The 26,833-nt window shown below is 44.6% G+C and overlaps 1 long non-coding RNA gene across 1 annotated transcript; it reads right to left on the bottom strand.

Moving 5' to 3' along the window:
* Positions 1–329: 329 nt before the first annotated feature.
* LOC108348532 (uncharacterized) lies at positions 330–26,833 on the bottom strand. The gene is made up of 4 exons (XR_001841837.3): positions 26,630–26,833; positions 25,903–25,998; positions 5,273–5,401; positions 330–1,775 (listed from the first exon to the last, which is right to left on the bottom strand). It is a non-coding gene; the product is annotated as an uncharacterized LOC108348532 (long non-coding RNA).

Here is a 26,833-nt window from a genome sequence, read left to right on the forward strand (position 1 = left end):
CCAAACGGTCTTCTTGGTCTGGCATAAGGAGTTGGCGGGACACCAGGGAGCAGAGTTGGACTGTCTTTGCCCTCTCTCTGTTCCTGCAGGCCACCAGTAGGGTGCATATTGACACACTGGAAGGCCATGCTGGGAGGTCCTGGGGTCCTCACCATGCCACCATGCCATCATGCCAGGTGGCAAAAGGGCCTCGATTTACAGCCCTGTATCAACACTGCTTTTAAAGAAGACTCTTGCCTTGTCTAAAAGCTTTAAAGTGATCACCAATTCTACCTCCCTACGGATGGGACTGCTTTCCGGGTCTCCATTTCCAGAACAGGGAGATACTATCCATACTAAAGATCTTATTCTACAAGTAGCTCCCTCCGGCAGTCAGCTTCCACAGAGTATCTAAGAGCCATCAGCCCTGGGAGACCCACTGCTTGTTCTGACATCGAGTAACAAAATAACACTCCTTGATTAGCTCAAACCACCTGGAACCTCAACCTTGTGGGCGGGTCCAGCAAATGGTCCCCATTGTCTTGCTGCTTGGATACATTGTAGTTCTGTCTGGTCTTTGATCCAGGCCATTGGAGGTTCCTCCAAATCTTACCCAGCCTCATCTAGGTAGTTTTTAGTTTTTGGAAATAGAAGTTCAGAGAGTGCGGGTTGGCTTTTAACTCCCCATGTCGCCAAGGATGACGCTACACTTCTGGTCCTTTTGTCTCTGTCTCCCAAGTGCTAGGATTCCATTGCCACCTTCTAGCGACTTCCACAAATCAGATCCTTAAGCAGCTTCGATCCCCTTGTACACATTTTTCAAGACCGTAGCTTCGAGCTGGGGCATGCTTGATTGGAGAGCAATAACCGCCATCGATTTTTCACCTCCATAGTCCTTAATCACTTAAAATTTCATTTCCAGGTCAATTACTCCATGTGACCTCTTGCTAGTCACATCAGCAGTGGATTTTTTTTATATTTAGGGTCCAGGATGAACAAAGCATGAGCTTAAATCAAGCACCAGAGAACGATGCTATCAACACATACTGTAAGCATAAACACAGGGTGAAAAGGTCCACTGAAGAGTAATACACCATGTTTACAGTAAGCTCCCCCAACCCCAATATGATAAACCAGGCTGATCAGTTTTAACTATCTGCTTAAACCTAGGATCACCTGGGAAGAGGGTCTTAATGAGGAATTATCTAGACCAGCCTGTGGCCATATCTGTAGGGGATTTGTTTTTGATTATTAACAGAGGTGGGAAGGTCCGCCCTGAACACCAGTTGGGACAATTTCATAGGCTTAGCACTGAACTGATGAGTAGTGAAAAAAAAGCTGTCTGGGCACAATTAAGCAGGTAGCCTGTGTGGGTGAGATCCAGTCTGTCTTCAGCTGTGGCTGTGATGTGGTTAGCTGTGTGAGTTCCTGTCATGACTTCCCTGAAATGACAGACATCATCATTATCAAGTACTGTGTATGTATATAGTTTTTAGGGTGAACCTTTACATAAGGGCCAGATTGGTGGTTTAGTTCACATAACCATGGTCACAAATACATGGTCTATTTTACTATGACATTAATGTCATGAAGCTCCAAGAGTTTCCCGATTTCAATACAGTCTCAGAGGTCCCCCACTGTGTATATACTTCTTCATTGGTTGAAACAACGCTGTTTTGACGACACCTGTACCCTGTCTTACTATTACCGCTGTGCTTTGGTTCTGTCACTGGTTTACCCTGGGGAATTCAGCACCGATGAGTGACATTCCTTGTGCATCCTTAGGTTACTGTCACCTGTCCGGGGGGTGAGAGAAATAAGAACCTTCCTGAGTTTCACAAGAAGATGAATAATTTTCTAAAAGCATATCACAATTTCCCTACACCGTGATTATAAGATACATAGACCATTTCCCCCTCCAAGTGTTATCTGATTTCTCTGTCATCTAACTGACTGGTGCTTGATAAAATGGGCACGTTAGGTTTTAGTCATAAGTGCAGCATTTCGGGAAGGAAGGAGGAGGAGGGGGGACCACCCCACTTCTGTAGGCAAGGGAAAACAATGAAATATTAAGAAGTTAACAGGAAAGCCATCTCATTTTATATTGTTAAACTGCCACCATGAAGTCTGGAATTTTTCGCTAAGAAGTCAGCGAGTGAGTCTTGGGTGAGGTATGAGGTGGGATGTGGGGTGGATGTGGCAGAGAGTGCGACAGAGGGCGCCACCTCATCTGCCCTCCTGCCTTCTCTTCCTTCGGAACTCCTTCCTCTACTGATCTTGTCTTTCCCCTCAGCCCCCTTTGAACCACCCCAACTTCTTTCATAAGATGTCCTTACATGCATACAAAGTTTTCTATTTGTTAATCCAAGTTGTCATGTTTTACTTAAGTTTTTTTTTTGTTTTTCTATCAATTTTTATTTTATGTGTATGGGTGTTTTGCCTATGTGTGTATCTGTGCAGCATGTGATTGGTGCCCTTGAAAGACAAAAGAGGACACAGGGTCACCTGGCACTGGAGTTACAGATACGTGTGAGCTGTCACGTGGGTGTTGAGAATTGAAACCAGTTCCTCTGCCAGGCCAGTCAGAGTTCTTAACCCCTGAGCCATCCCTACAGCCTCTCTACTTAAGAGTTTAAAGTGAATCAAATGGCTTTACAGCTCCTCTGGTCTTCTCTGCAGAGTCCTTCCTCTGCCCCTGCTCCGCCTACCAAAGAAATCAAGGGTAGTTTTGATTTACCTCTGACTATCTAGGCTAGATAAATGATCCCTAGTGGAAAAAAAAATAGTAGCCTGTCCAAGAAACATAATGCAGAATGTGTAGAATTCAAGAAATGTTGACTTGATAAAACTCATTTACAAATCTACTTCTTTATCCTGTCTCTTATGCTAGAAATTATTAACGATCTCTTTTCTGATATTGTTCTCTTTTGTTAAACATAGGTTCTTTTCTCATGGAAGGTTATCTGAATAAGTTCCCCTCTCCTCTACTTCTCCCAGCTCCTGCTCCCCTCCCCTCCCATTGGGTCCACCCCCTTTCTGTCTCTCTTTAGAGAAGAACAGGGTCCTAGGAGATACCAACAAAAGTGTCAAAATAAAATACACTAAGGGAAAACAAAAACTTAATACATCAGAGTTGGACAAGTCAAACGGAGAGAAAAATAAAAGATCCCCAGGAGAAGGCACACGAACCAGAGACATACTCATTCATACACTCAGGAGTCTCCTTAAAAATTCTAGACTGAAAGCTATAATTAGAAGCAGAGGACCTGGTGCAGACCTCCGTAGGCCCTGTGATTGCTGCTTCAGTGCTTGTGAGCTCATGCAAAGTTGGCTCAGTTTTTTCAGAGAACCCTGTTCTTCTGGTGTCCTCCCTTCACTCTGGCTGTTACATTCTTTCTGCCTCCTCTTCAGCAGGGTTGCCTGAGCTCTGAGGGGAGGGGTTTGACGGAGACATCTTGTTTAGAGCTGAGTCAGTCTCTCTCTCTCTGTCTCTGTCTCTGTCTCTGTCTCTGTCTCTCTCTCTCTCTCTCTCTCCCTCTCTCTCCCTCTCTCTCCCTCTCTCTCCCTTTCTCCCTCTCCCTCCCTCCCTCCCTCCCTCCCTCCCTCTCTCTCCCTCTCTCCCTCCCCCCTCCATCTCTCTCTCTGACTCCCTCCCTCCCTCTCTCTCCCTTTCTCCCTCTCTCCCTTTCTCTCTCTCCCTCTCTCCCTCCCCCCTCTCCATCTCTCTCTGCCTCCCTCCCTCCCTCTCTCTCCCTCTCTCCCTTTCTCCCTCTCTCTCTCTCTCTCCCTCTCTCCCTCCCTGCTCTGTCTCTCTGGATCTCATTCTCTCTTCCCTCCTTCCTTTATGCCTCTCCTCCCACCCCATTTGCATCCCTGTCCCTCCTCTAGTCTGAGATGTGACCATTTTACTCTGACACATGCTACCATCCCAGTGTGTCACCATCAGGCAGTGTTCCACGACTGAGCCCAAGGTCTCTCACTCTGCATAATGTCTGGCTGTGGGTCTCTGTATTCAGGGTATTTTGTGGGTCATCTGCTTCAGGAGGAAGCCTCTCCTCTCCGATGATGACTGAGCCAGGCACTGATCTTCGAGGATGGGAGTATGTCATGAGGATTCATTTTATTGGTTTTTCTGTTTTGTTTTTGTTTGTTTCAGAGCAGCAGTATTTGATTTCACCCCAGGTCTCTGGAATGTCTAGACTGCTTCTTGGCCACCCGGGCAGAGTCAGGTACAGGTCCCATCTCATGGAGTGGGTCTCGAGTCAAATCGGACGTTGGTTGGTTGCTCCCACCATGTCTGTGCCACTGTTGCCCTAGCTTTCCTGCAGGCAGGATAGATTGTAGCTCAAAGCCTTTGTGGTTGTGTTGATGTATCTTTTCCCCTTTTGATAATATGTGTGCTATCTTCCCATGCCTTAGACACTGGAACATGGAAGTGAAGGCTCTACGTAGACACCGCTCTACGTAGGCACCGGCTCAGTCTCTTTACGTTCAACGATTTGTGTGGGTTTGTCTGAAGCAATGGGACCTCACTTGCTGTCAGTTTGTAAACAAACGACCTATTGTCTTGGCTAGAGTAAGGATCTCATTAAGCATAAGTGATTTGGGGAAAGTAAAATAAACACCGGGCTAGAGAATATATCAGACACAAAATATAGAGCACGCAGAAGTTTCTGGAGCAAGGGCAGTACCGAGCTGTAAACAACGGTGTGTCTGCCATCCTACTTTCCTTTGGCCGGGACCACACCAGGAGGCTGTTTCACAAAAGTGGCCTGTAGGAGAGGAGGGAAGCGTGATGATCTTCAAAGAACATCTGGCGCTATCATTTGAATTGCGATTGTCCCTCTACAGCCCACGAATTAAAAGTTTGTTCGCCAGGTAGTGCTGTTGGGAGGTAGAGAGAACCTCAGATGGTCCCGTCTTATGGGAGGGTCTTAGGTCCTTGGGCTTGCCCTTGGAGCTGATTGGATGGTAGGATCTCATTCTTTCTTTCCTCCCTCCTTTACCCCTTTCCTCCCACCCCATTTGTGTCCCTGTTCCTCCTCTAGTCTGAGATGTGACCTTTTACTCTGGCACATGCTACCATCCCAGTGTGTCACCATCAGTCAGTAATCTACAACTGAGCACATATAAGCACCGTGTGTTTGAGCCTCCGAACCTGTGGATTCAATAAACCCATTTCATTTCCTCTTTATGAATTGTCTCAGGTATTTTGTTATAGAAACAGAATTCTGACTATTTTAGGCAAACTAGATTTTGATTTCTTATCTTTTGTTAGTTTAATTGTTCTTACCTGATACGTCATAATGCTCCTGAAAGGGTTTTTAGATCTTTCTTCTGTTTGTGCTCAAACTAGAGACACTCCCAAGAGCTAGTCTCTCTGCAGCCATCGTGGTTACTTCTTGTTTCTGGATCCATGAGCCTGATTTGAACAGCAGCAATGAATCAAAAGTCAACTCGTGGATGGGCTAGTAGGGCTTAGAATTCTAGCCTTTTCTATAATGTGCTTGGATTTTATTTTTCACGATGATAAAATAATGTCCCATGCATTTTAGTTCGAGTGTTTAACTCCACGGAGGGGTGACATAGGTTTTTGGGATATGCATCTCCAGATGCTTAGACCTTGGCTTCAGAGATTCCCATCCAGTCTATAAAGGGTGGGGAAAGAACAAGATGTCATTGGTTTGTCAAGATTTGTGTTTGCATATTTGTTTTTCTTTTAAAGTCCTGTCATTGAACTCGACAAAACACAGCCTGATGCAAGGTAAGTTTTCAAATATAAACTGAAGAATTTAGGTCATGAAGGGATGGGAGCCTCCATCTGATGACTGGATGGAGCTCACACAGCACATTTCATCTTGGCACACCGCTCAGCACTCCTGTGAACTTTCTTACTTATGTATTTTTTACTCCTCTAAATCACAGCCTCTGAGCTCACCAATGCTGTCAGGCCATGAAGCTAAAATTCCCGATGTCGCAGACACAGGAGGCCACTGAGCGACCCCTTTACCATGGAATATATAGACACCCCAAGTTCCAGGCGTTGTGGCTGCCCAACAGATCCTGGGTGACAAACCATCTCTCGTTGAGAACTGTTGATCAGAGTGTATCTAAACGCTCAGGACAGGAGTATCAGTAACCAGAAGAGACTTGGGTTCTGCCCTCGGGAGGCATGAGGTCTTTATTTAGAAATGAATCTGGGCATGAGATGAGTGAAATGAAGTCATTAAGTCCGTCATTAAGAATGACAGATTCTCCCTCAGAACAACAGAGATTCCCCCAGACGTGTGATTTAGTCTCTGCTGAGTCACAGCCATTGTGTTTGGGACGTGTCCTGCTATGATAACCACACACCAGAGGGAATATGGGAAGGCTTTGGTGCATTTCGAGCATTCAATGAATGTTTACCATTATCGATACTTATTATCGTTACTAATAGTATCTTACTGTATATTATCTAACAGTGATATATTATCTAGCTATACATTATCTAATAACTAGTATTATCATAAAGTACTCAGCGCATATGGCTTTCAAAACTTTTAAAAAAGTAGCTTAGTTATATATGATTCATTCGTTTGTTTATTTTATGAATATGGAGCTGCATGCATGAGACAGCATGTGGAGCTGCATGCATGAGATAGCATGTGGAGCTGCATGTATGGGACAGCATGTGTGTGGGTCAGAGGACAAGTTTTGGGGAGTCACTTTCTTCCACCATATGGGGCCAAGGATGGAATCTGGGTGGCAAGGATTGGCGAAATTCCCTTTATCTTGGAGCAGTCTTGGTAGAACTCGGTGTTATTAAAATGGTAACCCATGGACTAGGGAAATAAATGGCTTAGTCAGGTGAGAGCTGTGTGTGCAAGCATGAGGATTTGAGTTTGGTCCCCCACCCAGCACCTGTGTAGCAAGCTGGGCATGGTGACACGTACCTCAGGTCAGTACCAGTCAAGTGGAGACACTGGGATCTCTGGGGCTAAGCTCATTGGCTAACCAGCTTAGAGGAATGAGGTGACTCCAGCTCTTATAAGAGACTGTACCTCAAAAAGGAAAGTGGAGTGGATTGGGGAGATGGCTTAGTACAGTGCTGTGACAGCCCCAAGGCCCTGAATTCGTATCCCAGTTACACACACACACACACACACACACACACACACACAGACACACACACACACAGACACACACACACACAGACACACACACACAGACACACACACACAGACACACACACAGACAGACACAGACACAGACACACACACACACACACAGACACACACACACACACACACACACACACACACACACACACAACCCAGAATGGCAGCATGCATCTGTAATCCCAAAGCCAAGAAGGCAGAGACAGGAAGATCTCTGGAGATGTGATGGCTAGCCATTCTAGTTCAAACTGGCAAGATAGAGGCTCAGCAAACCCTGGTCTCAAAACCTGGGGTAGAGAGAGGGATCAAGGAAGACACAAGACATTGACTTCTGACTTCTACTTACACATATGTACGCGTAAACACGGGGGTAGAGTCAAAAGTTAATATTAACTTATAATGACCATAAAAACCTTTAAGACCTTTCTCATTATTGTTGTAATGATCTCAAACTTTAGTTTTCTCCTGTTTTGTTTCACTTTAGTTCTTTGAGACAGTACCTCACTATAAAGATCCAGGGTGGCCTCAGACTTGAGATCTGACCCTTCTGCTCTGTTCTCTGAAGACTGATTGAAAGTGCGTCCCCATCCTACCCATTAGGCTTTATCCTCTTCTATAAATGAGAAAGCATGTTTGGAGAACCGTAGCCCCCGACTGATTCTAGTCGATTCCAACTTTTAATACCTCCTCCATATTATCTGCTAGGAAACTGTAGAATTGGCAGGACAAATACCACAGAGTGAGAAATCCACAGGGGTATGGGTGGGTTCCACTGTGGACATCTGTCTTTTCCTTTCCAGACACAACTCCTCCTAGCCCACCATGTTACACTTTTAGAACATGAAAATCAAAACCTAACTGGCACATTTGCTTTTCTTCTACAACAATCTGGTGCTCACACAAAGCCGAGCATCTTGCCCTAACCTCTGCGGGAAGAGCTTGCCTGACAGAGGTGTTAGATACCGAGAGCCAACTCCGCTTCTTGTGCACTCTACACACAGTTGGGTGAGATTCAAAGCAGAGGATTTTCAGTGCTTCAGATGCAACCTTTTCCAAGAAAACCTTTGGCATGCGATAGCTGTGTCACGGATCATTTCGAAGAACCCCGTTCGAACCATGTTGTCATCTGGGCGTGAGGCAGAGAACGGGAGAGATATTTACTGGGCCACACAGCCAAGAGCTCTTTGTGGCTTCGGCATACACAGTTGATCAGGAAAGGCCTCTGTCTGCCAGAGCTGAAGCCTCGGGACTGAGTGTTGCCAGAGGCAGGTGACAGAGAAGCAATCACGGCTGTTTGTGGGCTGAAAATTAGAAATAACTAAATAAAGGGCTTGTCTGGGCTCCATAAAGATGGGACAGAAGTTAGATTTGTTCTGCATGTTGCATCCGAATTTTGGGAAATATTGACATTTACCGTCTAAGAATCCTAGTTGTGCAGACACTCTTCACTGACCCTCTCTGGGTCACACCACCTCCCTGCCATTCCAAGCCTGGTGAATATTCACAGCTTGTGAAACGTTAACAGTGAGGGTTTAAAAGGCACATTAACTTTATTCTAGAAGGTGTACCTACGGCATGGGTAATGTCACACGATGAAGCAAAGACCCCCAAAGAGCTAGTCCTACTCATAAACAGCCAGATTGCAGTGTAAGAGGCCAATACCAGAGCTCATTCTCAAAGGCGGAAATATGACAATGGGTTTCCTTTTAGAAGGGGGCCAGGACCTTTTCCACTTGTAAGAGAAGCATCAGTTTCTTATTTAGGACTGCTAAGAAGAGAAGACATAGACAAAAAAAACTTAAATGTGCATTTTGGGAATCAAGTGAGTAAAAATATCATGTGAATCTTTTAATTTAGGAAGCCCTGGAGAAGATCCTTATTAATATAGAATTCGCTAGATAATAAAACAGTGCACATGAATTAAAAAATGCTATTCACAATGTATAGTCTCCATGCGTCTAGCAGCCATTCAGCTGAAGCATATGTAAACCTCTGTGCATACATATACATTCACTTACATGTATACACACACATATATATTCACAGATGTATTTACATAATATACACTTGAACATATATGTGCACATGTGCACATATGTAGATATAGAGAGATGTATTTACATAATATATACATGCACCTAAACATGTGTACACTCCTACACACATAAACACAGGCACACACATATATACAGATGTATTTATGCATGGAGCCATATTGGATTTGGGCCTAGCCGCTTTTTGAACTGCATGGCTCAAAGTGACTAGGTGACTCTGGGCTGTTTGGCCACAGAGACTCACCCCTAAGATGACTGCCTTAAGTCTTAAGAGTGTTGGATAAAGCCTCTCCCATGAATTTACAGCACAGGAAGATAACATTCAAGGGATGCCTCAGCTCCCTTAGCAGATACCTGTTACCTCCTGAATCAACACCCGGTGTCTCCACCGCCTGACCTCATCGTCTACCGCCTGACCTCTTTGCCTTGGAGAAAGAGAAAAACTTTTTAGAGCTCTCCTAGGAACAGAGGGAAGGCAGGAGACGTCCTGCCTCTCTGCTGGCTCCTATTGGAGAAACGCTTATTTCTGGTTCTGGGTTCCATAGGTAGGATATGTGGGTCCCTTCGGGTGGGACACCATCTAGTTTTTTCCCTCTTTATCTATTGTCTGTCCTTGGTACACCAAGCTATCCATGTCTGTCAGTTTATGTCTGTGATTTTTGTTTCTCACTGTTTAAATGTTTTATGTTTCATGTTCAAAAGAAAAAATGGTAAAAACTTTATCTGCAGTCGTTCACACCTTGACTTGGTTTTAACTCATTTCAAGAAGAGAACAATAAATAAAAAACAGTTTCAATTGGCTTTTGGAGCCTACATCTGTAGCTAGAAGCCTAAGTCTGCTGGACATGTATAGCCACTTCAATTTTATTTCTGATTGGTTTTAAATGTATAAATATGCTCTACACGCCTTGGTTATGTACTATTGGCTTTTAAGTTATTAGATATGGTTAAAAAGGTGTAACATTGGTAACAGAAAGTTGGCTTAAAATTGTAATTTAGATGAAGTCATTCTAGATAACATGTGACATGGGCCTGGTTGCCTTGTCACTGTCTGGCCTTAGCCTTAGATTGTAAGATCAAAAGCCTCTCCCTGTAATTTATGGCACAAGAAGTTTACATTCATGGAATGTTTTCAGCCTCAACAAGACCCTTCTGGGTCTCTAACAAGGTTTGACCCCTGCTGAGCCCTGCCCTTGCAAGTGGAAGCTTTTTGTTCCCAACTGGCTGTCTGGCCAGGTACTTCTCACCTGAGTCAGAATTAGGCTGGCCTTCCTGGTTATTTCCCTAATTTATTCAGGCCCTTTGTTACCAAAGACTCAGCCAGGGTTCCCCACTGTGCTTCGCAGATACCTGCTAAGTGCTGTACTTTAGATATATAGTTTGGTCCATAAAGAAACCAGAGGCCTTTTCCTCTTCTGGCTTGACACGAAAAAAAAAAAAAAAAAAAGAAAAAAGAAAAAAAATCAAACAGGTAGAGATTGTTACAAGACTTACGAAAGATGGATGAGGTTTTAGAACTTGTGAGAGCATTACAGCCAGTTTGCTTACTCCAACTGCCATTTCAAGATAGATTTAGAGGACTGATTTTATACAATTTGTTTACGTCCTGGCCATTGTGAGTTTTCATTTCGTGAGCTTGCTTATAATTTTAGAGAGCCCATAAAGTGATATCATTAAAAATTTTACAAAAGAATGGCTAATAGCCTTCTATTATGTAATTTTGTCGCTTCTTCAATGTAAGAAGTTAGAACCTTAAATCTCTCAGTATATATGGAAATTTTTACTACAAACCTTTGCTCTCAAAATGAGCTTTAATATTTGGGGAGTAGCTGTTGCACTACTCCAGAAAAGAATATTTGAAGCTAATTTTAAGCTTCTAAGGATATGTTAATTGGCTAACTACCTCACCTTACCAGAGGACTTAAGCCTTCCTTTGTTATCCTCATTGGAGATAAAGCTTCAGTTGTGTTAATACAGAATTATAGGCTAGAGTCATGGAAGTATTTTAAAAAAGAAACCTGGTGAAACATATCTTATTCCAAACAACAATTAAATTGGTTATTACAAAATACTGATATTTGGCCTATCACATATACAAATCTCAGGCAAAATTGATAATTTTACTCTTTGCATGCTTTTGTATTTCCTATAAATTTGTGCATGCAACCCATAGGAAATGAGCTTACTATATTTATAGGTGGTTCATCTAATGAAAAGGCTACATGTATGATTGGATCACTTGTTTATTCTCTTCAGTTTCCCCTGCTTTAGCACAGATTATTAAATTACGTGCTGTAGCCACTGTTTTTAAAAAAAAAATCAAGCTTTTAAGTCATATACTGATAGCCAATGTATGGCTTATGGTTTACAGATGATTAAAAAGTTTCCCTTTTTAGATACTACTAGCCCTCAAATTATACAATTACTTAATGCTATATTAGAGGCAGGTTTTCTACTTAAAATCAAAATGATTTCAGTGTGAATTGTCTGACAACTCACTGTCCTTTCAGTGCTCTGGCTCAGACAACTAAACAAAACCATAGACCCAGCTCTTTGAAAATGGTAATGGAGTTGATAACACACCCTCTTGAAAAGAGGAAGACTCCATTTGCTTACTTTCAACTCCCAGCTTCACCCTGCCGGCTCAGGGATTTCTAGTGACTAAATCTGGACAATATTTATAGGATTTGGCATCTCTAATTAATGCTTATGTTTAGGTAAATAAAGCTGGTGAGGGGCTGGAGAGATGGCTCAGTGGTTAAGAGCACTAAGTACTGTTCCTTTATAGGCCATTTAAGAACTCAAACTGGATTGCCTAGACCCCTTAGCAAGGGAGGACAATGATACCAGGCAGATTATAGGCCTTACATAGGAATAGTTAGTCAAAAAAATCTCATTCTTTATATATCCAAAACAATAATGCTAGAGATAATAATTTGGTATAAAAGTCAATTTATAAATACAAGTGCTCAGTGTCCTCAATTTAATCCTCAAGGACTTATCTTAATAAATAATATTTTAACAATATTTTAATAAATAAAAAGGGGAGTTATCCCTGTATGCTAAAATATGCTCCTTTTATTTCAATTTTAAAATTTGGATGCCAAGAAACACTCTGAGTTTATGGCACCCTACAACTAAGCATACTTCTGCCTAGGTGAAATAGAAAGATCCACATATTGGCATGATCCTGTTCAGATATTTTATATGGGGAAGAGAGAATCTTTGTGTTTTTTCTACAGGATGCTACAGGAGTGTGCCAGCTGCCCGAGTGTCTGGTGAGACATGCTGATCCTGGGAGCATAAAGATTCAGCTCTCATGGTTCGGGTCCCTGGAGTCATTCCTGTGTCCTTGGAGGAATATGGAGGATTCCCACTCATCTTTTGTCATCACAGAAATTTTGGCGTTGCTACAGTCAGTGTTACCACTGCGTGTTCCCGTCCCACCACGGCCTATGCTCAGACCCTCTGTGCACTGCTGCTTGCTGCAGAAGACTGGACTCCAGCTGTTACCCCTGCCCCCCTCATTCCCCTGGTGACTCTTGCTGCCTTAACTGGTGCTATTGTTAGGCAAGCACAGTGGGTGAACTTTCTGGAGTAGTTGCTAACAATTGGGAATTCTAAATTTTATTACAGGAGAGGCTTGACTAGGCCCTTGGTAGTATGGCCATAACAGCTGAGGAGAACCAGATGAGGTGCCCACTACTTATCGGGAGAGGCTCAATTTCCACAATCTCTTATATTAATGCCATCTGGCCCCTACTCTTTCGCTCCTGGGCTCAAATAAGAGGAATGAGAAGATGACCTGATGTAGCTATCCTCAGCGACGGGCAACTTCCTCTGACCCTTGACCAATCTAAGACAGGAACCTTGGGGGCGACAAGGTGATCCTATGACGGATAAGGCTGGGGTTTGAGAGGTCGATCCTAAGACAGAGGTGGCTACACCCCGTTTAAATGTACGGGCCGGTCAAATGCTCCTCGGCCCAGTTTCTCCCCCAATAAACACACACGTATAGCCCAGAATGGTGTGTTACAACATAAGTTCATTCCTAGCCATTGGGGTGCAGTCCTAACTGCAAGAGTGGCTCACCATGGCCGAGCTGGGTACTCTGTGAGGCATGTCTGATCTCTCTCAGACCACTACTTCCGCCTAATGGTCTTTTATAAAAGAAAAATGGGGGAGACGCATGGAGCCATATTGGATTTGGGCCTAGCCGCTTTTTGAACTGCATGGCTCAAAGTGACTAGGTGACTCTGGGCTGTTTGGCCACAGAGACTCACCCCTAAGATGACTGCCTTAAGTCTTAAGAGTGTTGGATAAAAGCCTCTCCCATGAATTTACAGCACAAGAAGATAACATTCAAGGGATGCCTCAGCTCCCTTAGCAGATACCTGTTACCTCCTGAATCAACACCCGGTGACCGCCTGACTACCGCCTGACCTCTTTGCCTCCAGCTATCACTACCTATATCCGCACCTCCCCCTCCTCTGTGTTTCACAAAGGACACTCCCCCTACCTGAAAGCCTTAAAAGCTGTAACGTTCACCCCAATAAACGAGAGCTTGACAACAGAATCTCGCTTGGTCTCCTTCTTCTCTCGCCCCCCATTTAGGCCCAAGGGTAGCGCCCCTTCGGGACCCTGAATAACTGGGTCCCCGCTGGCGGGGACATATTTATATAATATATACATGTACATATACATGTGCACATTCCTACACATATAAACACAGACATACACACACATATATACATATATATATACAGATTTATTTACACAATATATACATGCACATATACATGTGCCCATATATATACACATAAACACACACACACACACACACACACACCTTTGTTCTTAGGCTCAATGAGGCAGAAGGGAAGTGACAAGGTTGGAGGTCTCTATCTCTATCAGGAGGTTAAACCCCTGTATGCACGTACAGAAAGAAGTCACCAGAGGTTTCTAGAACTCCCCATGGTTGCCTCTGCCCATCAGGGTTGTCTGGAAGAAGGCCTGTTTCCACTACAGTCTCACGATCATTTTAGATTAATCAGATTATCTCTTTTTTTTTTTTTTTTTTTTTGCTAAGACAATGCAAACTCCGAATGCTTTCTAGTTTTAAAGAAGCTTTTGCTCTATTTAGCTGCTCTGTGTGCTGGGGTGTGCCGGGACTGTGGCAGCAGTGTGGAGGTAGCCTGCCCTTGTAGAGCTCTTCTGCCAGCCAGGTGCTTCCCTTTTGTTGAGCCTTCTCACATGCTTCCCCTCAGCCCCTGTCTGCTCACAAGGGGTGCATTCGGGTGATTGGTTCTTTTTATAAGAAACCACAAAACGGGACAAAACGGCATACTAGTTTTTAAGTAACTAGAGTCAGGAAGTGGTAGGACAATTTTTAAGTACTAAAAATAAACTTCAACCCTCAGCTCAGAATCCTGCAGTCAGCAAAAGAAAGAGGGGGCTGGACGGGGCATAAAACAGAAATGAAGGTATCCTCAGAAGGAGGAATTCGAAAGAATTTTATTTTTCTTTAATTTTTTTATGGAATATATTTTGGTCATTTTTTTCCTCTCCTGCATATCCTCCTAGTAAGCCCCTATTGCTGAAGACACCACATACTTATATCATTGGACATGGAGAAATCAAGCTGGTGCTCAACTAGAAGCTTCTTCCCTACGACTAGCACTTACAGAAGAAATCATACACTAGAGGGGAAAAATAACTAAAGTTTCACCCAGTTACGAATGCTGCAAGATGCGACAGTAACCTGCCTGCAAGATGTACCTGTGCATTAGTGGTAACAGCGTTATTGGAGTATCCAGACGCCACTTCCCTCCTTCCTTCCCTCCTTCTTTCCCTCTTTCCTTCCTTCCTTCCTTCCCTCCTTCTCTCCTCCCTTCCTTCCCTCCTTCTTTCTTTCCTTCCTCCCTTCCTTCCTTCTCTCTTCCCTTCCTTCCCTCCTTTCTTCCTTCTTTCCTTCCTTCCTTCTCCCTTCCTTCCATGCCTCCTTCCCTCCTTCCTTCCTTCCTTATTCACTTTACCTCCCACTCACTTCCTCCCCTCCTAGTCACTCCCTCCCACAACCCTTTCCCTTATCTCCTCCTTCCCTTTTCCTCTGAAAGGTAGGGGGTCCCCCTGGGTATCCCCGACCCTGGCACATCAAGTCTCTGCAGGGCTAGGCACTTCCTCTCCCGTTGAAGCCAGACAAGGCAGCCCAGCTAGAAGAACATATCCCACAGACAGGCAGCAGTATTGGGGATGGCTCCCATTCCAGTTATTCGGGACCCTCATGAAGACCAAGTTGCACATCTGTTACATATGTGCAGGGAGGCCTAGGTCCAGCCTGTGTATGCTCTTTGGTTGGTGGTTCAGTCTTTGAGAGGCCCAAAGGTCCAGGCTAGTTGACTTTGTTGGTCTTCCTGTGGAGTTCCTATCCTCTTCAGGCCCAAAACCTCCCCCCACCCCCCATCCCACTCTTCCATAAGAGTCCCCAAGCTCTGTCCACTGTTTGGCTGTGGGTGTTTGCATCCATTTGAATTAGCTGCAACCAGTTACCTTTTAAAATTGGATTTAAGACCCACTCCAAACATGGTACTTTTAATGGGGCCAAGAGCCTGAGACGAGATAGGTCATGGGCTCTAGGGGGGAAAAAACTACTAAAATTATTCTGCCAAGTAAACATAGCAAAAAATGGCCCTCATCACCACATTACTATATGCACTGCTTAGCTCCTTGCTCAGCCCTCGTCAGAGAAGCTCCTACTTATAGCAGATAGCAGTTTACACAGAGACCTACAAATAGACGGAGAGGGAAGGACCCTGGACCACTCAGTCCTAAGTGAGACGCCTGTATCACATCTCTCTCCTCAAAGCTCAGGAATCTATGCAGAAGCAGAGGTGGGAAGACTGTAAGAGTCAGAAATGGCCGACAATTCTAAGCAGTGTTTGCTAGATACAATAGAATTGATGCACATCTGAAGTCACAGAGACTATGACAACAGACATAAGATCGGCTCAAACTCAAACCAGATAAAACCCCATGGAAAAGTGGGAATGAACATTCACTCGTCTCTAACCAATAAGCTATTTGTAATTAATAGATGATGGGAAAAAGAAAATCTTTGGAACAATACTGGGTGGATCAACCTCACCCCAGGGCAGGTCACATGATATGGGACAGTCGGCAACACAAAATACCCATGAGTGCTTTTGTTTTGCTTTGTCATTGTTGTTGTTGGTGGTGGTGGTGGTAGTGGTGGTATGTGTGTGTCTGTGTGTGTGTGTGTCTGTATGTGTGTGTATATGTGTGTGTGTTTGTGTGTGTGTTTGTGTGTGTATGTATGTGTGTGCATGTGTGTGTATGTGTGTGTATGTGTGTATGTGCATGTATGTGTGTATGTGTGTGTATATGTGTGTATGTGTGTGTATGTGTGTGTAATGTGTGTGTGTGTGTGTGTGTGTTTTCATTTTGTTTCGTGCTTTATTTTAAGACAGAAAGAATATGATATTGGATAGGTAGGTAGGGAGAATCTGAGAGGAACCGAGATAGAAAAAATAGTGAGAATGGAATGAAACGAATATAAATACAGAGATAATACCCCAAGTTAACACCATATGCTATAAAATAAAACCCTCACTATCAGGAATGAGTTGCATGTTTTTAAGTCATTGGCTAAATGGTCCCCCAAAGACCCCTCAACCATCACAGACTGCAACCAGTGCTACTGGTTGTTTCCACAGTCTGATGGTAAGGCCCCACTGCAAAGGGTGCTGTTAGCTAATGTACCAGCTCCACTCATGGATGGTAAAACAGACAGAGGGAAATGTTCGCAACACGAAACTGGAAGCCTCAGGAATGAAAGAGGAAGCATAGAAACGGCAGGCAGGCAGGGGAACATAGTTGACGATTAACTTCCTTTTCCAGAGGAGGAGAGCCTTGGACTGCTAGGTTCACAGGCACTTAATCCAACAGTGGAAATCTGCAAGATAGGCAGGCAGAAAAGCCGGTTTCTCACCAAGAAAAGCAGGTGCTTTGGAAGAACAAAGAAATCAGAGACTGCTGGCAGTGGATGGCACAGTGACAGAACGCTGAGGGATGAAGAGACCTGCCCGCTCCTGATTTCTTGCCTCCAGCTTCCCTTTCTCTCTGGAGCATTCAAAGGTGCTGTACCCATTCAGGAAAGGTGCCACCCCCTCCCCATCTTTTACCCTCACACGTGACAATACTCTCTGGAAATGCCACCTGTGGATAGATTATAATTTCAAACCATATGAACATAATAGAACCTGTCCTGCTCTCTTCTGTTGCTGTGACAAACATCCTGATGCCAAGTGGCATCGGGGAAGGAAGTCGTTATCTAGTTCACAGCTCCAGGTCGCAGTCCATTACTGTGGGGAATCCCAGGTAGGATATGAAGCAGCTGCCACATCACACCGGAGCTGAGAGAAAGGCAAACGCCTATGCTACCGGCGTGCTTAAGTTCATGTCCCACCTCCTTTCTTTTGTGCGGGTCAGGGTCCAGCCCATAAAATGGTACCGTACACATTCCCAGTGGACCTTCTTACATCAATCAACCAGCAAGGCAACCTCTCGCAGTCATGCTCACACACCAACCCGACCTGCATAGCTCCTCAACTAAGCTTCTCTTCCCAGACAGTTCTAGGTTCTAGCGAGATGACATTTAAAGCCAATTGTCACAGAACAGGACAGTGCTGACGGGAGATGGCAAAGGATTCTATGTAGTGATAAAAAGGCTGCATCCCGTCAGAAGTGGTAAATGTTGGTCCAGAGTTTATACTATTAGCGTTCAGCTCTTATTATTATTCAGAGCAACTGCTGAAAACTTAAGTATGCAAAAAGAGGAACACAATGTAAGATACAATAGAATGGCAACGGCATACACAACATTCAAATAACCCAAAGGAAGGGAACCTGGAGAGAGCAGGGAGATAGAGCAGAAAGAAAACAAACAGAACCGAAGTGCAATAACATCGGAACTGTTCTCAAAAGTAAATCGACACATAAGCCAATTGAAAAGGAGAGATGAGTAGACTAAAAAGGGGGGACCGAACTATGCTGGCTTCAAAACTCAAAGTCAAAATATAAGATCTATGCATGCAGACCGTCACTAAGGGAATGCTGAACCCGGAGGAGGCAAAGACTGCTTAGGAGGAAAGACACAGTTATTATGGAAAGAGAAGAGACTTGCAAACTATCCGAGTGAGAGCGAGGGAACAGCACTTCAGAGGGAAACAGACAGGCCCTCAGCAGAGACCTCAGAACACGCCACGGGTTGATGGACCTGGGAGACAGAATCAACCAGTGCTGGATGAGGAAAAGCCCTGCAGTAATGTGAAAATGAAAAAAAAAAAAAATAAAAGAACAGAAACATTTGGAACATCTGCCCTTAGCTTTTGTTATATATCTGGGTAGTTAACATGAATGTCCAGGGCTGGTGGGCTATATAGACCAATAGAAAGGTTCGAAAGAAAAAGAAAGAAAGAAAGGAAGGAAGGAAGGAAGGAAGGAAGAAAGGAAGGAAGGAAAAAGGAAAGGAAAGGAAAGAAAAGAAAGAACAAAAGAAAACAAGGAAGCAAGAAGAAAGAAAGGAAGAACAAAAACGTACCGGGAAAGAGGAAGGAACTAAGGAATGAAGGAAGGAGGGAAGGAAGGATGTTGGGGAGTGTGATGTGTCTAACACATGTGCCATATAAGCACAAGGACCCCCAGACTGGCGTGGTGTGCCCAGGTGAAATCAATCCCCAGTGCTCAGGAGGTAGAGACGGGATCTCTGAGCAAGCTGGCTAGCTAGACAAACCAATTCAGCCAGCTCTGGGTTCAAGTGAGAGACGCTGCCTCAATATGAAAGGAGGAGACAGAGAATGGCACCTGAGGTCAACCTCTGGCCTCCACATACAAGTGCACATGCCCCTGCAGCCATGTGTGCTCACACACAGGCAAACACACAAACACCCCTCACATACACAGGGGGATAAAGGAGGGGGCCGGTGAGGAAGTCTGTTAGAACTCTTCCTACAAGAACCTTGTACACAAGCTACAGGCATCGTTCAGTTATTTCATTAAAACCCAACTGCCCTTACATAAGTCATTTCTCTGAGTTTTTCTCCTTGTCTGTAAAATGAGGTGAGCTTCCCCTCCCCCCACACTCTTTCTCCAGCATAACTAGACTTTACCTATGTTTTTTTTTTTTTTTCCAACTCTGATTTTTCTCAGAGTTTTTTATTTTCTGGCCAATTTTTTTCCCAGGCAGACATTTTCAAATAATTTCTGGAGCCAAATTATCTTCCACCTTTCTATTTAGCTCGGGGGGGGGGGGATTAAAGACAAGACAGGGTGTAACCCCTGCTTTGTGTCACTCAGTCAAAAGACTATTGTCTGGAAATCTCCTCTCAGATACAAATATCTTGAAACAAAGACCAAAACCAATATGGAAATTTTTTAAAAGGAGAGAGAGGGAGAGGGAAGAGAACATGTTCCAACCACCCATCTTGCATTTTTTTTTTTTCCTGCTAAAATCATTTCTACCCGTTAGGTAGACAGCAGCGTAGACCATATTTAACCAAATACTATTCATGCATAACGAGAAACATGGATGCATTGCTTAGGAAAGTTACATGCTATAAACAAAACCTGACAAACTGTTCTGACTTTGATAGTGCAAGAAGAAACAGAATAAATTAGACGCTAGCCACATTCTTCTCAGCTTTCTGATGGGCTTTGTCCAAACAGTTCAGGCAATTGCAAAATATTAGTCAAGCCATGTTCACGCATTCTTCCATTGTGATTTCAGTTTAAGAATGTTTGTTGAATATTTACTTTATTGTTCTAGCTGTAGACCTTGGGGGGACACAAGACGGAAGAGAGAGAGATTTTCTTGTTAACAGAAATTTCTCACTAGACTCAGTATAAACTACAGTAAAGAATGTATGAATGTGTTATTTATGTCTTTCGCATGTGAATCAGCGTACATGTTTATGTGTGCATGTGCGTGCATGTGCATGTGTGCATGTGCATATGTGCATGTGCATATATGTATGTGCACATGTACCCATGGAGGAGAGACAGAGATGTCAAGTATCTCGGCTCCTCTACTTTTGACACAGTCTCTCACTAAACTGGGAGCTCATCAATTCAGCTTATCTGGCTTGCCACAAAGGCCCAGAGATTTTCCTGTTTTTGCCTCCCCAGCACTGGGATTACAAGAGCATGTCACTTGGCCCAGGTTTTATGTGGATGACAGGAATTTGAATTCTTGTTCTCACTTGCACAGAAAGCACGGCCCTGACCCAGCTCGTGTCTCTTTTACCAGAGCATAGCCGAGAGCTGTGTGTAGGATACGCCTCATCTCAATGACCAGGAGATAGAAGAAAGGATCGCAAAGCTACTCTTTTCTAACCGTTACTGAAAGAATGGCTTTCTAAATAGAAATGGGCTCCACAGAGTCTATTCTCTTCTGAGTATGTATATGTCAAGAAAATGGGTATTTTAAATTGTTTATATGTCTTTCTTATAGACAGACATCCTCTCCTCGACAAGGTTGATGAAAAATTTTAGGCGAACTCCGTTGCTAGGAGTTCAAGAGTGCTGCTAAGTCTTGGTATCAATCACACGGGGATCATATGATTAAAAATGAATATTGATTCCGGGAGTCTGAGGAAGGGCTTGAGATTTGCCTTAAAAAACAAACAAAACAGAAAACAAACAAAAAAGCTTGCATTGACCCCTTGAGTAAGAAGAGAAAGCATGAGGTACCAAGTGGAATTGGGGTTAGGCTCTAGCTGGATAAAGTTATAATGATCAGAAGGACAGCAAGACAGAGTGACAAAGATAGCATCTCAAATAGAAAATGGATCCAGAGATTAAAAGGAGGCGGCATGTGTAGACACAGCGCTTAAAAGTACTTCTCTGGGCCCTACAACTAGTTGCTGATGGTTTTGTTTGAACTGGGGTTGGGGGTCCAGGGCTCCTGTTTTAAAACCTTCTGGGGTTTTCATAAATTAGTGCTATAATTTCCTGAGGGAAAGAAGCCAAGGACTGAAAGGTGAATCCGGCATGATCTCACCACTGTGTGCAATCTCATAGAAGCTGAGGAGGAGAAGGCTGGTTTCCAGAGCTCCGGAAGAGAAAGCAGAGGGAGGAGGGAGAATGGTACACAGCCGCCAGGCTACAGATGGACTGGAAGAATCCATTCTCGAGTTCTATTAAGGCATAGGGCGATTGTAGTTAATAGCATTAGCATCGTATAGGCTACTCCAGGATAGATGGGCGAGCCTGCTTCAAACACTTTCACCGCGAAGAAGCCACACATGGGGGAAGCAATGAACAGGTTCCTTCCGCTGTTTGAATTATTACACAGTATTTTCACATATGAAAACACCACACTGTTTCCCCGTACATATGTACTGTGAATGTGTATCTCTAGAAAACAGCCACAATAAGACAGCATCCACTATATATCCATGGGTTGGAGGGAGGACAACCCTAGCCAAGGTAGGGGTTGGTTCCCTGCTTTGTGAATGAGTCCCACTGTTTTGCTCCATGTACAGAATTGTATTATTTCTTGGAGTTACCACCCAAGGGTGGTATAACGGTTCCTGAACTCTAAGAAGAGGACTTTGGGGGAAGACATGAGGCCCAGGGCTCAGGAAATTCCAGAAGACACTGTCTAGAACCTGCCAGAACCTGTTGGAGGTAACAAGTGACTTGGGGGAGCCCGATTCAACTTTGATGCTACCACGCACTGAGATTGGGGTTGCCCGGATTCTGTCTTCTCTGACCCTGCTTGGTAAAACACACACACACACACACACACACACACACACACACACACACACACTTTGTTGCCTAGTCTGATTTGACTACATTTATTTTAAAATAATATCCGAGACTCTCCGCTGACTGCTTCTTCCTTCTTCAGACTGGCTCACGAATGAGCATCTAGGAAGAGAGGCTGTTCAAAACCTAAATAAAACTCGCATTCCCGAGTTGGCCCGAGGTCCTTCAGCTCTTTTCCTCACTGCACTGACTAGTGGGGGGAGTGTTTAGAAGAGCAGCTTTTTGAGGGGACCAAAGCAAAATCTCTTAACTTTCATGAGAAGTCTCTTCCAACTGAAGGGTGGGTGTGCTCACTGGCCTCCTGGGGGAGAGGTAGGGTGTGAACCTTCAGGAAACAATGGGGAAGCTGCCCCTGCTGTGAGCTAAGGAGACTCCTGGTCTGGAGTTATTGCTGTGAGTTGCAAGGAAGGAAGTTTTAGAAGTCTCTAGATGCCTGGAGCTCTTTCAGGAATGAGCAGGACAAGTTCTTGCTTCTTGTATTTTTTTTTCCCCTCTGAGTGAAAATCTTTTTTTTTTCCATTTATTTATTTATTTTATGTATAGCATTCTGCCTGCATATGTGACTGCAGGCCAGAAGAGGGCACCAGATCTCATTACAGATGGTTGTGAGCCACCACGTGGTTGCTGGGAATTGAACTCAGGACCTCTGGAAGAGCAGTCAGTGCTCTTAACCACTGAGCCATCTCTCCAGCCCTGAAAATCTTGTAATACATTTGCACTGTTGTCTTCAAGCCATCTCCTTTGGAGAAACCGACTGACATTCTTTCAAGGCAGTTCCTGTAACATTTCCCTTCCTCCCACTCTACACGTTAGTCCAAAGAGCAAAGGCCAAAGTAAGATCAGCAAGAATCGTCAGAGATTTGCACACAGAAAGAAGATGCCCAGGAAGGAGCACCTGGGGCTCTGAGTTGTAGCTGTGACAGTCAGAGCTGTGTGACCTTAACGGGGGGCTGGGGGGGTAGCTTAACGTCTCTTGCATTTCTACTCCTGGAGGTTGTGTGAGATGATTTCATTTTTAAAAGATGCCTTTATTTCCATTTATGTGTATAGTTTTGCCTGTACATATGTACATGCACTACATGTGTACAGTGCTGACGGATGCCATAGAAGGGCACTGGATGCCTGGAACTGGGGTTACATGTGGTTGTGGGCTGCCACATGGGTACTCAGAATGGAGCCAGGGCCCTCTGCAAGAGCAGAAACTGCTCTCAACCACGGAACCGTTGCTCTGACCACCCCCTCCCTTTTTGTTCCATCTATAAACAGCAGAGACTCTATAGCTCAGATCTCCTTCAGAATCCCCAGACTGATTTGGGAGTTTAAAACTCATTTGTAAGAGGCGTGTCCTGGGGTTGGGGATTTGGCTCAGTGGCAGAGCGCTTGCCTAGGAAGCGCAAGGCCCTGGGTTCGATCCCCAGCTCCGAAAAAAGAACCAAAAAAAAAAAAAAAAAAAAGAGGCGTGTCCTATCCCCGCCTATTGTCAGGATTCACCCAATGAGGTCACGGCTGCCTGGATGATTGACAGGAATGAAGAAATCAACCCCGAAGTTGATTCATCCCATGGTATTGATTTCTAATCCTCAGTTCCGCAGATTGTGGTTGCAAATCCACTCTCAAGCCATTTTTCTCCTCTCTTGATTCTCTAGTTTTATCTGAGACCCTCTTTTACATGACACTCCAGGGTGACTCTTTAATCAGTCCCAGACCAGGGGATTCTTCACAGAAACATAAAGTCCCATCATCTAATGATAGAACAGTGATTATCACAGGATGTAGACTCTGCCATGTTCTAATGAAAACATTTAAGAATTTAAGACATACAAACCACAAAACCACACACGGAAAAGGAATGTGTCATTTGTGTCGTTGCCTGAGGAAGTGTTGGTAAGGTCCCATGGCTGGTAGAAATGAAACCAACACCATGGCCCTAAATGCCGCTTCTCTATCAGGAGGAGAAGCCGGGTGCCTGGGATTCCAGAGAGCCAAGGGGCAGGAAATTTGATCATTTGATCTCACAGGACAGTTTGAAGGCGTCCAGGTCCAGAGGACTGAGTCAGGTTTCAGGAAGTAGGAAGGAGAGAGGGCTTCAAACTGCAAGAAAGAGATGTTGAGAGAGATAATGGGCAGTTCTATCAGAATGAACACAAAACTACAAGGAGGCTCTTTGATGACTCTGTAGCCCAGAAGAGAAAGAGGAGAAGGAGGAGGAAGAGGGAGAGGCATAATAATAGTAATAATGGTAATAAATAATGACAATCATAGAGAAGAAGAAAGAAGAAGAAAAAGATGAAGAGGAGGAGGAGGGCAAGAAGAGGGAGGGGAGAGAGGAGGAGGGGGGAGGAAGGAGAGGGGGAAGGAGGAGAAGGAGGGAGAGGATGAGGAAGAGGAGGAGGATGAGGAAGAGGAAGAGGAGGAGAAGGAGGAAGAGGAGGAAGAAGAGGGGGAGGAGGAAGAAGGGGGAGGAGGAAGAGGAGGAAGAGGAAGAGGAGGAGAAGGAGGAAGAGGAGGAAGAAGAGGGGGAGGAGGAGGAAGGGGGAGGAGGAAGAGGAGGAAGAGGAAGATGAGGAGAAGGAGGAAGAGGAGGAAGAAGAGGGGGAGGAGGAAGAGGAGGAGAAGGAGGAAGAGGAGGAAGAAGAGGGGGAGGAGGAGGAAGGGGGAGGAGGAGGAAGGGGGAGGAGGAGGAAGGGGAAGGAGGAAGAGGAGGAAAGGAGGAGGAGGAAGAAGAGGAGGAGGAAGAGGAGGAGGAGAAAATGGGTGGTGAGGCTCCTGGCCTGAGCTTTTCTTCATCCTACACAATGCCAATAAGTTTGCATGTGATGCTCTGAGACTTTACTACTCAGAATCATAAAAGAGCTGGGCACCATTCCCAGAACATTGCTAACTTTTCTTCTTCTTTCTTTGGTCCACATATTATAATTGTATGGGTTTGTTTTTTTTTTCCTCAAAGCCATTTTCAACTCAAGAAATGGAAAGAATCTGCAGTCCACATGTTACCCAGGGCTAGACCCAGTTTTCTCCCAACAGTGTCCTGCTGGTAAATGGCTCTACAGGAGCAACAGGGGTGTGCCGGGAAACTAAAAATGGCCTGCCTCAGTCCGAGAGGAATGAATGATGACCCTACAGGTGGACTGGGCTTCCTTTCTGCTCAGGATGTTTTGACCAAGCGTGGATCCAGGCCCTGTACCTCTCTTGCTCTTACCAAGGAATTGCAGTAGAATATTTGCTGTCAGCTAAGTCAGCTGTCAGCTTTCTTTCTGTGTACCCCAAAAGTTGAAGGGACCATTCTCATCACCACCTCGTCCCTTCCATCTCTATACTCCTATAAGCTGCACCCAGTGTTTGCATCCTGGGTAGCATCTTTTCCTTCTCTAATTAGCAGTGTGAATCCCTCGGCACTTGTCTGGGCTGACATAAGGCTTTGCAATCCTTTCTCATGGCTCTTCCCTCTGTCGGGCCCACAAATTCCATGCTCTCCGATTCCTCGGAATTGTTTAGCATCCTCTGCTGGCAGCACCTACCCAGCTCTGTGCTTGGAGCCACCCACAGGGCAAAGCCAGAAAGGGAAAAACAGACACCTGGGAAATTTCATTTCTTGCAAGTCACTTCACCAAGTTGCGGTTTCCCTCCACAGTCTGCAGGCTTTGACCTAGTTTTCAGATTTCTCTCCAGTGTAGCATCCCTTTATCTTAGAGGGAAACAGGTCACCCTCATTTAACCTCTCCTCAGGGTCCCTGCTCTAAGCCTTTAAGCAAACATCCCCGCCCACACCTTTCTAGGAACATCCATCTCTCCCCCTTGCTTCCTGACCATCTTGTTTCCTTCCTCCCTTGCCTTGCTAAAACCCTTGAAAATGTACTTACCACACAAGCTTAGTCTCCATAGCTGGTGCCCGCTACCTTTCATATGGATTTGGACTCTAGACTCCAGACAGATACAATGATCAAAGTCGCTGGTTCCTTAAAAATTAAGCCAAAGACATTGACACTTGAAAAGATGACCTATCAGACAATTGATTTTTCCAATTGCCTTTTGCTTATTATCTTATCAGTCTACCCTTGGAGGAGCTGCAAGCCTAGCTTGGAAGAGGTCTACTCTTCAGGCAACTAAAATCAAGATAATGCCCGGCGTTCTGAACTGAAGGGATGGGGAAGAGAGGTTTTGTGTGCTAGCAGCTGAGGAGCGGAGAGAACATAAGAGGAGAATCCCACAGTTCTGCTTCTGAACCTACTGTGTGCAAGGTCTAACCCGCACAGCGAAGGCTGTAAAAGCTGAAATTCTAAACAGTCAGCCATCTTGCAGTTAATCCTGAAGGTACATGTGTGAGGCATCCCACTTAAACCACCACCCACAGAGGCCAGAAGAGCTTTCTGGGAGCCCTTAGCTTAGACGATCACTTCATAAATTAAAAGGAACCCCAACATTTCCCAGAGGCTTATATAATGATGTTCACAATGTCTCAGAGTCTTGGCTGCACTGCCTACACCACGAGCAGACCAATTTCTAAGGAAAAGGACAGCTGTACGTGTCATTTAGAGATGACCCAAATGTTAAAATCCTCAGGCAGAGGCATTAAACAGCCAGTCTCACCATGGTCCGTGAGGCACAGCTAAACAGCCATGCGGAGGGCGGAAGGTAATGAGGTCTCTGCAGAGAGGCAGAACGCCTAGAAGGAACACGCTGGGAACGGTAGAACCAGTAACGCTTTCGAAACCTGACTCCTGAAATTTGAAAAACTACTGGATAAGTCCACAAGAAGACATGAAATGACGAAGGGGAAAAAGGAGTATCAAT

The sequence above is a fragment of the Rattus norvegicus genome, chromosome 17 (assembly GCF_036323735.1).
Source record: "Rattus norvegicus strain BN/NHsdMcwi chromosome 17, GRCr8, whole genome shotgun sequence".
In the NCBI taxonomy this organism is placed as follows: domain Eukaryota; kingdom Metazoa; phylum Chordata; class Mammalia; order Rodentia; family Muridae; genus Rattus; species Rattus norvegicus.